Here is a 10937-nt window from a genome sequence, read left to right on the forward strand (position 1 = left end):
AGGAGGTCGCTCTACTTGAAGTGCACAAACAGCCAGCGCCCTGTCCTGTCCCTCCTCTCCACACATAGAAACAAGTGGCCTTTTTTTTTTTCCAGGGGAAAAAAAAAGAAAGAAAGAAAGAAAGAAAGAAAGAAAGAAAGAAAGAAAGAAAGAAAGAAAGAAAGAAAGAAAGAAAGAAAGAAAGAAAGAAAGAAAGAAAGAAAGAAAGAAAGAAAGAAAGAAAGAAAGAAAGAAAGAAAGAAAGAAAGAAAGAAAGAAAGAAAGAAAGAAAGAAAGAAAGAAAGAAAGAAAGAAAGAAAGAAAACAACTTTCTTCCCTCAAAGGTCGTAAAGAATTCACCCTCACTGGCAAGTTACAGCTTGTATTTACAAGAAGCCTGATTAAGAGGACTTGGATGTTTATAGAAAACCTGGACATCAACAGGTTTGCTCTGGGGGTTCTGTATTTTTGGAGGGTTTTCCAAGCCACTCTTTCTTCCCCATCCCCAAACCACCGGCTGTAACAGATCCTGCAGTAAGGAGGTGGGAAACTCACTGATGAGAAGTTACTGCTAGCATTGCTACACCCTTCTTGGAGGGCTAGAAAAGAACCTTCTTCTCTAAAGTAGCTGCTTTCCACCTAATTATCCCCAAAGCTTTGACTTGTAAACACCTGACCTAATTCTTTCCATGGGCAGCTTTTAATAACAGAAATTCTTCAAAAGTGTCTTTATGATGCATCACACAGTGTTAGCTTGTAAATAAGCTGTGAGCCAAGCCAACCTTTTACAGTGCACCAGGAGAAAGACACTTAGTCACCAAATACTCAGCATTAGTCAGGCTGGCAGAGCTCGAGCTGCATCTCAAATCCACCTCTGAGCTGCTACTGAGGAAGGAAGGTCCTAAGAGCTTGTTCTAGGAACAATACCATATATACGGTGCAAGTTTGTCATCTGCAAGTTTGCAGATGACACCAAGCTGTGTGGCAGTCGACTTGCTAAAGGGCAGGGATGCCATCCAGAGGGACCTAGACAGGCTGTAGAGGTGGGCCCAGGCCAACCTCATGACATTCAACAAGGCCAAGTGTAAGGTCCTGCACCTGGATTGGTGTAGTCCCAAGCACAACTCCAGGCTGGGTGGCAAATGGCTGGAGAGCAGCCCTAAGGAAAAGGACCTGGGGGTCTGGGTTGATGAAAAGCTCAGCATGAGCCCAGACAGCAGCCATGTCCTGGGCTGCAGCAAGAGCAGTATGGCCAGCAGAGCAAAAGAGAGGATTCTCTCCCTTTACACTGCTCTTGTCAGACCCCACCTGGAGTACTGTGTGCAGTTCTGGAGCCCCAACACAAGAAGGACATGGAACTGTTAGAGCGAGTCCAGAGGAGGGCCACGCAGATGATCAGAGGGCTGGAGCAGCTCTGCTATGAGAAGAGGCTACAAGAGTTGGAGGTCTTTAGCCTGGAGAAGAGAAGGCTTCAAGGAGACTTTATAGTGGCCTTCCAGTATCTGAAGGGAACCTACAGGAAGGCTGGAGAGGGACTATTGACAAGGTCTCGTAATGACAGGACAAAGAGTAATAGGTTTAAACTTGAAGAGGGGAGATTTAAACTAGATGTTAGTTCTTTACAGTGAGGGTGGTGAGACACTGGCACAGGTTGCCCAGGGAGGTTGTGGATGCTGTCTCCTTGGGGGTGTTCAAGGCCAGGTTGGATGAGGCCTTGAGTGATCTGTTCTATTGAGAGGTGTCCCTGCCTATGGCAGGGGATTGGAACTGAATGATCTTTGAGGTCCCTTCCAACCGAAACCATTCTTGCTACAAATGTGTATTAATGAAGATGCAAAATTTATTCAGGACTTAGGTAGGTTGAAGGGGTAAAAAGACAATGAAGGATGCTTGGTCTTCCTCTGCTCAGCACCACTGGTACAACATGGTACCAGTGACAATTATACTGGACACTGGGCACATCACAGCCATCCCAATGTCCTTGTGTAGACCCCATGTGAAGGTAACTGTGACAAACCCCAGAAGCCTTTCCAAGAGGTTAGGAGTTTTCTCTGCAGCAACTCTACAAGCCAAGGGAAGAGCTGGAAGTGGAACCCCAACCTCCTCACTTCCTCATCCCATACTCCATCTCTTCTTTTGGCACTCCAGTTCACAGCTGATTTTGCAAATCTTCCCTATTTGCATTTTGGATTTGTATATATTTGTGTAGGGCCATGCCCAAACCTGAAGTTGTTTCAGTAGCATACACACACCCCTGAATTAGTGAATAAACCATATTTGGTGTCTGGGTTGAGCCTTGGTCCATCAAGGCCCATTGTGACCCAGCAGAGAGGCACAGCTCTGGGAAGACCTCTCCTGGACTACTGTGTGCAGCTCTGAAGCCCCGCAATACAAGAAGGACACGAACATGTTAGAGTAGGTCCAGAGAAGGCCACAACAATTGTGCAAGGGATGAAAATCCTCTGCTGTATGGCCAGCCTGAGAGAGTTGGGCTTGTTCAGCCTGGAGAAGAGAAAGCTCCAGGGATACCCTCTGGTGGCCTTTCAGGACATAAAGGGGCAAGAAAGATGGGACCAGACTTTTTATCAGGATCTGTTGTGACAGGACAAGGGGTGATGGTTTAAACTAAAAGAGAGAGATCCAGATTGGAGAGAAGGAAGAAATGTTTTACCCTAAGAGTGGTGAGATGCCCCATTCCTGGAACCATTCCAGGTCAGGTTGTTTTTGGGGCCCTGAGCAACCTGCTCTAGTTGCAATGTCCCTGTTCCTGGTTGAGAGGTCGGAGTACATAGCCTTTAACAGGTCCCTTCCACCCAAACCAGCCTACAAGTCTATAAGAGCAAGGGGCAGAGAAGGGATGTAGGCAGTGCAGCCAGCTGCTGCTGGCCTTCAGCAAGAGAGATCCAAGCTCCTGGCTGGAGGGAGGGAGTTAAGAAGCAGCCTGGAGAAAGAGTTGCCGAAAGCATTGCAACAGGATAGAAACTCCGCAGGCCTTTGATCTCAGAGCTGTTCCTGAACTGTCACTTTAATGATGTGTCAAAGACTAAAAAGAGTTGGGATTAAGAATACTGGAGCCTGGGGAGAAGGAGAAGGCCATTTTAAGCCCTCTGGGTCTTCACCGAGTTTCTGGAAGCCCTTAGATCCTTACTTGGTGCTGTGCACCAACATATAGCCGAGAAGCAGGTCAGATCTGCAGAGTCCTGCGCCGCAGTCTGCGGTACAGAAGGCCTCGGTGCTCCCTGCACGGGCAGATCCCTGCCTGCCCCCAACGTGCAAGCGCACGCTCGGCCCCGGCAAGCTCTTCTGCACAAAAGGCTGAAGTGAGTTGTTTCCCCGAGTTTCTCTGTGGGATGCTCTCCCTCTTTTATCCAAAAAGCTGAGGTGGGGAACGGGGTGGTGGCTGTGAAATAGGCAGGTCTTCCTTAAGGCAGCCTCAAGTGCAGAAAAGGCCGGAGGGTCTGATCAGTCGGCGACTGGCAGGAGGACATTTGGGCTCTCTGCAACTGCATATATTTCATTAATATCCCAGCCAGCTTTAATGGCATTACCATCAGGTTAATCTACTTTAGATTAATGAACCCTAGTTTCAGCCAGGCAAGCTAATTAAGATGATTTTCTTTGAACTTGTTCTAATGAATGTATTAATATCATTCAGGGCTTCTTTTGGAGCTACAAGCATGGCCATGTTATTCCTGAGAAGAGGCCAAACATTTTTTATTAGGGAATCATGTGCTGTGCAGAGTCTGAGACTGCCTTGCCTTTGTTTTCCCTGTGCTGCACCTTTGCTCTGTCTGCAGAGAAAGCAAAGCTCTTTGGTTTGCAGATTTTGCTGTGGTTCCACAATTCAGTAAGAGTTCAATAGTGCTCTTAACATGCACAGCATTAGACTTTAAAAATAACTTCACTCTTGACTAACTCTGGTCCTTAAAACAAAGGCATTTAAATGTCTTTAAATGCTTTAAATTTAATTTGCTTCTCTGCCTTCATTCCAATGGCAAAACGGCAAAGCCATAGCTTTGTGTGAATGATGCTAACATTGGTATCACCATTAAAAGAACTTTAGGATTCCCTGGTTCTTTTCAGTTCAAAAATATCTCTGAGATCATGAACTCTAACTATCAAATACCACCATGACTGTCAAACCATGTCCTGAAGTGCCCTGTCCACATTTTCTTTAACATCTCTGGAGATGGTGACTCCACCACCCCCCTGAGCAGCCTATTCCAATACCTAAGCACTCTTTCAGTAAAGACAGTTTTTTTCTGACATCCAGTCTAAACCTCCCTGGTGCAACCTGAGGCCATATCCTCTCCTTCTATCACTTGATACTAGAGAGAACAGACTGACCTGCACCTGGCTCCAACCTCCTTTCAGGAAGTTGTAGAGAGTAATGAGATCTCTCAGCCTCCTCTTCTCCAGACTAAACAATCCCAGTTCCCTCAGCCACTCCTCTTAAGATTTGTTCTCCGGGCCCTTCACCAGCTTTGCTGCCCTTGGTTCCTGAATGCCACTCACACATCTGATGGCAAGACACAATTTGAGGCAGAAGCATTGGGTGCAGTACCTAGGGTAAAATAATGGCACACTCCCTGTAAAAAGCTACACCCAGCTCCAACCAAATCACAGGAGAAAAGAACACAAGACTGTGTGCCTCTGTGAAGCCCTGACCATAAGACTGGCTTACTTCAGCCTATGTTGCTTGATGTGGTCTTCTCCCAGCTATATCAAACCTCAGACGCTTATGTGCAAACTCCCCAGTACACAGTCTACAAAACTTGTCCTATAGAGTGAGCACTACTGGAGTAGTAGGGCAGCAAGGCAGGGAAGGAAAACAGTGGGCTCATTGGTGCCCATCCCGAACTGATGCCAGCAAGATGGGTTGGCTCGCATCATAGTGCATGGCTAGGAAGGCAGCAGAGATGGGAAGAACCTCCAGGGCAGAAGCTGTGCAGAGCTTGGAGCAGAGAGAAGACGGTAAGGAGCCACATCTGAGGCGCAGATAGTTGGGCTGGGTTGGCAGGCATCTGGTCCCCAACCATCAAGGGCACAGCCCAAGTGCAATTAGACTTTCTAGAGTGGTAATGAACCACAGAGACACAGAATGGCTGCTACTTCTTTTCTAGATGTTTCGTTGGCAAATTCCTATGTGGGTAGGGCTGCAAGGCCAGGTTAAAGGCCAGAGTTCAAAGGATGGAGAAATAACTTCCAACTTGGCTTCTCTACAAGCTGCCTTGCACCCAGGTCTCTTTCAGACACTGCTATGGGAATCTTCCTGAGCTATCATTTTGAGCAGACATTAAAACTGCACAGGGATAAATGCTGTGGGTTTGCTAAAGCTCTTGTGCACTGTCTTCTTGACAGCCACTGTCCTACCCAGCGTCCCTGGGGAAGCTACTGAGGAGACAATCTTCTAAATGACACCTTTCTCCAACCTCAGAGACACCCAGCTTTGTCGCTCTCAGCCTCCCGCCATTCCAGCCCAAGGCTTGGGAGCAGCTCCCAAACCCCAGTCCCTGGACGTGTACAACATGGGGCTGGCTTAAATAAGCTCTTTAATGAGTTGTTACTCAGATGAATGAGAAAACCACAGCTCCCGTCTCTCAGAGTCACAATCCCTCATCATAAACATAACAAGCAGCCTGGAAACAGCTCTGTATAAACATTATTGCCACACAGGTATCATTCAAAAATGGGTACTATGAGCATTCATTATTTTTTCTCTCCTCTAAATAAGCAGCCTGCAATCAGTGTGCCAGGCCAAGGTGGAGTTTATTTATAACTGCACATTTCTGATGAATCACAGGAGGAAATGCACACAGACTGGAGACAAAAGTCTGCAGCCGCTAAACCAAATAGGAAATGCTCTTTACATCTGCCTCTTCAGTTGGCATCCACTTCCCCTCACAGCCTCTCTTCTACTGGGTAGGCCTGTTTATTTTGGGGCTCCTTTTGTTTGCAAAGCCAAACAGAGCTTCTGATTTTTTTTTATATTTATCTGTTTTGTTGTTTGTGGTTTTTTTTTTTTAACTTTGTAAACAGCACTTCTCACTTATCCAGCCCCAAATTAATAACAGTGGAACTGGGATCACCTTCCTGTGTAGAGCTGTTTACCCTCTTCAGAGAAAACAAGCCAATGGAGTGGAAATGGGGTGGAAAAACAGCCTCAATAGAAGGATATAAAGGACAATGGTGGAGCAACCTTATAAGAGAATTCCTGTCTATTTTACATTACATTTATTTTAAATATCATAAAAGCATAGAATGGGTTGGGTTGAAAGGAAACTTAAAGAGCAACATAAAGGTGTCTAGCACTGAGTACTGTGTTCAGTTTTGGGCCTCTCACTACAAGAAGGACTTTGAGGTGCTGGATTGTGTCTAGAGAAGGGCAATAAGGCTGGTGAATGGTCTTGAACACAAGTCTTGTAGAGGCTGAGGGCTATGAGCTTGTTCAGCCTGGAGGAAAGGAGACTGAGGGGAGACCTCACTGCCTCCACAAATTCCTGAAAGGAGGTTGCAGTGAGGTGGGGGCCAGCCTCTTATCCCAGGTAACAAGTGTTAGGGTGAGAGGAAATAGCCTCGGGTTGCACTGGGTCATCAGGCACTGGAATAGGCTGCCTAGGCAGGTGCTACAGTCACCATCCATGGAGGTGTTTAAAACCTAACAGTTGTATACAGGTTATGGTTGAGCTCAATCTTAAGGTCTTTTCCAACCAAGTGATTCTATGATTCTATGACTATATATTAATCAATTCAAGGTATTTATAATCAGTACAGATCACTAATTGGCTACTACTTATATCTTAGCAATAAGTTTTCAAGTGATGGAGTATCAAGTGATGTTCAGCTAAGGAACAAGTCATAGAACAAGAGGAAACAGCCTCAAGTTGTGTCAAGGAAAGATTAGGTTGGATATTAGGAAAAAATTCTTAACTGAAAGGGTTCTCAGGCATTGGAACAGCTTGCCCAAGCTAGGGCAGTCTCCCCATTCCTGGAGGTGTCTAAGAGTCATGGACGTGTGTTGCTGAGGGATGCGGTTTAGTCAAGGACTTGTCTGACGTTAGGGTAGTGACAGGACTCAATGATCTTTTCCAATCTAGGCCATTCTGTGATTCTGTGTGATTCTGTGACATGTCAGTGGCACTCCTAGATCTTGTTTTCCCCTAAACTGGCCATAACAACACTCAAAAGAACAAGCTGCTTATATTCCCCTAACAGAATCCCATAGATCTCCAAGGGGAACACCAGCAAACCCATGGAGATTCACCCATGTCCATGCAACAAAGAATCAGCAGAGCTGAAGGGAGAACCCACATAGAATCATAGAATCAGCCAAGTTGGAAGAGACCTCCAAGATCATCCAGTCCAACCTAGCACCCAGCCCTGTCCAAACATGTGTACCTACTTTACACTGACCGTATGGACCACCCTATAAACTTGAGATCTCTGTCACTGCTCTGCTTGAATATGAGCTGAAGTGAGATAAGAAACAAGTCCCTGTTCATAAGCCTTGCCTTCCTCCAAGGGCTGGTGCTCCCTCTGCGTGCGTGCACATACGAAACCTGCACATTAGCTACTCAATCGCCCCTACTTACTGCAGAATTCCTATGCAGAAAGCTGGCATGGGCTTTCCTTCCTGAGACTTTAAAATCTTTCCAGTCCCACTGGAGAGGGAAATCACACTGCCAATTTATGCTTTCTTTTTTTTCTTACCAAGGGTTTTATAGAATGTGCTATGCGTGCAAAACGGAGTCTTTAACTGTTAGAAAAATACAGTCATCTGAATTGCAAGAAACAAAAATAGACACACACAATAACACCCCAGAAACGAAGATGGATGATTTTCTCCAGCCTCATTGGAGGAAGAAATGCCCTGGTAACTGTTCCCAATGGTAAATACTACAGCTTGCATCATAGAATTGTTTTGGTTAGAAAAGGAGTCATCAAGTTAGAAAAAGGTCATCAAGTTACCTAACTCTACCAAGTCTGGGGCTAAACCATGCCTCTCAGCACCACATTTCTGCTTCTTTGAAGCACCTCCAGGGATGGAGATTCAACCACCTCCAGGAGCTGCCTGTTCCAGACTTTGAGAACCCTTTCTGTAAAGAAGTTTCATCTAATAGCCAACCTAAACCTCCTCTGGTGCAACTTAAGGCCATTTGTTTTCATTCTATCATCTGTTCCTTGGGATAAGAGACCAAGACCCACCTCACTTCAACCTCCCTTCAGGGAGTTGTAGAGAGACAGAAGTTGTAGATAGCCTCAGCCTCCTCTTTTCCAGGCTGAACAACTCCAGTTCCCTCAGCTGCAGACCTGTTCTTCAGAACCCCTTCATCAGCTTCACTGCCCTTCTCTGGACATGCTCCAGCACATCAATGTCCTTCTTGTAGTGAAGAACCCAAACCTGAACACAGCAGTCAGGGTGTGGCCTCACCTTTTCAGCTGCACTAGCACAGCTCAGAGTTTCTGGCATTGCTGATGTTTAGAAACATTTTCCTTTCCCCCCAAGGAAGGAAAGCTGCTTTTTGCTTCCCTGCACCCTACAAGGGGAGCAGAGCAGACCCAGTGTCTTTTATTTCTGCTCACTTTTTATAGTAAGTTTAAAAATATCAACACTGCCGTGGAAAAATGATGCAAGCAGTAACTTCACACGGTCAGAACAATACCAGCAGTCAAGGCAAAGCCAGTGAACATGCTGATGAAGTATCAAACCTCTCCCTCACTTTGGTCAGAGGGCTGCTGGAGTCTGTGGTTTGTAGGCACTGGAGAGGCAGAACTCATACTTCTGCAATCTTGGTTTTGTGGAATGCTCTGTCGCCTCCTGACCTTCAGAGCAGGGATCTGGCCAGACTGAAACAGCACTTGAGCAGCTTGACTGCTCTCAAGAGCAGTCCTGAGGTCCTTCATCCCCATTCACTGGCCCATAGAGAGCCATGGGAGTCTTCCTATTTATTTTACAGGCCTCAGGAGTGAGGCTTTATTTGCAGAGGCAACCTCGAGTGGGTTTAGGAGCTTTACACTCTCAAAAATAATCCCCAAGCTTTTTCTCTGCCTGTCTTACCAAAAATGACCTGGTCTGAGTAATAAGAGTGAAAAAGCCCCATGTGTCAGCTCTGCACCCATCTGAAGGGCAGCAGCACGTTCTTGTGCCAGGTCTGGCCCCAGGAATGGACCTTTGAACAGGGCCACATTTCCCAGTTGCCAACACAACTCCCAGGGTCAGGGATTCAGAGGTACTCAAAGGCTTCCAAAACTGTGGAGGCACATGTTTGAGCAGCAGCCTGCTCGAACATTCAGAAGAGCTATACGAAGGCTCCTGCCAGAAACAACGCAAATGAGCGGGGTTGGGGTGACCACTTCTAGTGCCCTTTTCAGGACATGGAGGGAAACTCAGTGTTCTTTAGAAAAAACACAACAAAAAGAATTAAAAAAACAGTTCAACTAATGAAAAACTGATAAGAAAATCATTGCAGTGCCAAAAGGCCTCTCTCTTGCAGAAAGCAAATGCCAATTCTTGTGATACTATATGTATTTGTTGGTTAAAGGCACATACCAGCCTGTCCAAATCTCTGATCGGTGCCCAGTTTATAACACCTCTGTGGCTTTTAGTTTCTCACCCAGGCACATCAAAGCAGGGGACAGTTAGCCAAGGAAAACTTCATTGTTAGTATTAACTCACTCCAAGAAAAAGATTTTTGGAAGTTTGAGAATTTTTCACTTCGTGGCAATTGTTGATTAATGAACCTCAATAGGCTGCAGCCTAAAAGAGGACTTTGTTAATAAAAAATGCTAAACAGCCCAGGCAGAGTAAGGAGACACTTTCTTTGAACCTAACTGATACAAAGGTGTACACAAAAAGAGAACCATGAAGATGGATTTATTCGGTGTGATCTTGCTTGCTTTCCAGTTCCACCTCTGCCTATTTCTACTTACAAAAAGAAATGCAGTTACTGAGGACAGGGGGAGAAATTAAAAAATCACTAATTCTTGATTCATAGCATGTTTTGGGTTGGAAGTGACCTTAAAGATCATCCAGATCCAAGCCCCTCACCATAGGCAGGGACACCTTTCAATAGGTCAGGTTGCTCAAGGCTGTGTCCAACCTGGCCTTGAACACCTCCAGGGAGGAAGCATCCATGACCTCCCTGGGCAACCTGTGCCAGTGTCTCACCACCCTCTCTGTAAAGAATTTCTTCCTAACGCCCAGACCAAATCTGCCCTTCTCCACTTCAATCCATGCCCCTTGTCCTATCAGTACAAGCCCTTGTAAAAAGTCCCTCCCCAGCCTTCTTGTAGTCCTCTTTCACAATATGGATGGGAAGACCAGAGCAACAGTGATATTTAGGAAGGGAAGAGCATTATCCCTCTCTCTCCCCTTGGCTACCCCAGCACAGCTACTGTATCACAACAGGAGCAGGGGCCAAGGCAGGTTTTTCTATCAGGGAAGAGAGCATGAAGATACTCCTGGTTCTCTCTTGGTTTTATTTGGAGTAGTCATCTTACATCTTTGAAGCTCAACGTGTTAGCCTGAAAACAGCATCCAAAAACATGAATTCCTGTTCACACACTGGTTTAGGCTTTCCAGCAGAGATGTGGAAATGCAGAGATTTTCAGTTAATGTACCATGTTAATGCCTGTGTGACTTGTGCTTGAGCTTATCATCAACACCAGTGGGGAAACAGTGAGGCATCTGACACACAAAGTTGTGCTTGGAGGTAGCAGCAGTCAACACAGTTGGAAGACTTCAGCTTTTCTCTTATGTCTTACCCTCCCCAGGGGAGGGAGGAAGGTTTCTAAGCAGGCTTTTGGTCAGCTGTGAGGAAGAAGCTTGGCCTAGCAGACAGAACATGAGAACAGGGTAACCTCAGCTACATCCTCCCTCTGATGGAGAGCTCATTTTAATCACCTATTTACAAATTTGTGAGGCCATTGAGAACTATTTGGGATATGGACTCTGTCCT

The sequence above is a fragment of the Pogoniulus pusillus genome, chromosome 17 (genome assembly GCF_015220805.1).
Source record: "Pogoniulus pusillus isolate bPogPus1 chromosome 17, bPogPus1.pri, whole genome shotgun sequence".
NCBI classification, from domain to species: Eukaryota; Metazoa; Chordata; class Aves; order Piciformes; family Lybiidae; genus Pogoniulus; species Pogoniulus pusillus.